Genomic DNA, 2,521 nt, shown 5'->3' on the forward strand with positions numbered 1-2,521 from the left:
GAGTTTTATCCCCTCTATCTATTAATCTAAATGACAAAAATAATAGCCACAACAACAATCACATAAAGTTATATTCAAGAATAATTTTTAAAAAATTGATAGTATATATAACGGCGCTTAAAATGTATTATCACAGGTCTTTATGCCTTTAGAAAAATCAAGTTATCCATAATGAGACTATATATGATCCCAACAACAACATAACAACATTAATAAGAACCCAATTTTAATTAAAATCATATTAAACCACATCAAACACTATATAAATATCAATTTAAAATCTCAAAAATTTTTTTCATAAGCCAATTCGCAATCAATTGAAAACTAGTAATGTGAAAATTGACAACTCAAGGAATATAAATCTAAATTAATCATTCAATTCCAGAACAAACACTTAGAACTTAAAAACAAGGTAATTAGGTGGTATACTATTTTCATATCCTTAATGAATCTTCTCATATCAGCAAAATAATTGGATGATCCATTAATTTAATAATTAAGCATCCAAAAACTCAAAACTTCAAACACTCACTAAGAAAAACAACAATGCAAATCAAAATAAGTAACACAGAAACTATTTATTGCGTATGAAAATCAAAATCAACAACCATACATTCAAAATGAGGATTAATGATTGGAAAAGCAAGAACCTATCTCAACAAGAATAGGGAACGCCGACTGTGAAGAAAAATAGAGACGAGAGTGTGTTGCAGAGTGGTAGAGACCGAGAATCCAAACGAACGAGTGCCCACGAGACTTATGGAGGTTGAGAATCAAACCCCTCAAGAATCGAGACCGAAAATGTGTTTTTTTGGCGATTAGATTGACGAAATATGGGTTTCGATGGCTCTGGGTTTATTTTTGAAGACGAAGGATCTACAAAAATAGAGAGCGAAAAAGAAATCTAAAGGGAATTTAAATGACAATACTTGATGGTTATTATGAATAACCATCAAGTATTACATATTTGACGCTTCTTTTAAAAGAACCGTCAAGTATATGGCAGACAAACTTGACGATTATTTCAAACAAGCGTCAAGTATGTGAAAAAATTTAATTTTTTTCTACTATTAATTTGACGTTTGTTTATCGAAGACCAACGTGTAAATTTTAGCTTTATATTATGGTTATTTATAAAAATGTCAAATATATATACTTGACGGTTATCTTTAAATAACCGTCAAGATAACCGTTAAGTATCTAGTTAAATATTTGACGCTTGTTTCATAAAAATCATCAAGTATTCCGCCGCCTTTTTTATTTTTCATTTTTTTCAAAAAAAATGTCAATTATAGGGCATCAATTATACACTTTTCTGTAGTAGTGAACGTCTGTGTGTGGAATTGGGTGGGAGGAAATTAAACAAAATAAATTATACTTCCTCTATTAAAAAATATAAAGACTATTTTATGAGAAAATTGTCTAAAAGTATAAGATATTTTAGATTTTTTAAGATATAATTAATAAGTTTTTTCATATATACTCTTAATTAAGGGTGTAATTAATATAATTTTTTAATTGAGACATCCTATTTAAACTAGGATAGATATGAAAAGAATGTATAATTTTGAAGACAATTAACTAATTCATTAGTGTGTATCGTGTATATAATTTGGTTAAAAATTGCTTATAATGTTAAAAGACACCCTACGAATGCTTAAATTTTATATGTTAGTTTTTATTAGTTGTTTGAAAAAACATTTTCCTTGAATAAATTATTATTTCAAAAATTAAGTGATTTCTTATTAAATAAATTTTATTATTTAACTTTTATATAGCATTGGCTAATATTAATTTAAGTATATGGAGCATATCATTTTTTAGAATTTCTATTATAGTATAAAAATATACTATGACTTAACCTTATTATTTTCATTTTTTTAAAATTTATTAAATTTGAATTATTTTTATCTTATTATTTTCTTTTCATATTACAAAATTATTTTAATAATATTTTATCTAAGTATTAAAAATTTTAAAAAATATCTATATAAATTATACTATCTCCGTTTCAAATTATAAGATACTTTTGAAGAAATTTTTCTATCCCAAAATATATGATACTTTAGATAGATTAAGATTTCATTAAATGCATTAATTTTAATATTATTCTTTCTCTTTCTATAATTAATTTTCATCTTTTATTTTTTTAATATATTAAATGATAGGTATTTTTAAAGTTTATATTTTTTAAAAAAAATAATGTTGTAAAATTTAATGAAGTTTATTGTTATGTAAATTTAATGAAATTTATTATTATGTAAAATTTTATTTAAAATATTTTATAATTTAAAATGAAGGAATTAAGTTTTATTGAAATCTGACCCCGCCCTTTTTATTGCAATCAGATGGGTGTCTGCATGCTTGCTTCGAGAGTGGTGAATCCCATTTATATTGGCTTCGAGATGATGAAATTAATCTTATTATAATATATATATATATATATATATATATATCGAATGGAGTGTCTGTATATTTTATATGCACCCACTTGCTTCGAGAGTGATAATCCCATGACAAT

This window comes from Prosopis cineraria, unplaced genomic scaffold (genome assembly GCF_029017545.1).
Source record: "Prosopis cineraria cultivar Desert tree isolate PC_DT_omini unplaced genomic scaffold, ASM2901754v1 PC6, whole genome shotgun sequence".
NCBI classification, from domain to species: domain Eukaryota; kingdom Viridiplantae; phylum Streptophyta; class Magnoliopsida; order Fabales; family Fabaceae; genus Prosopis; species Prosopis cineraria.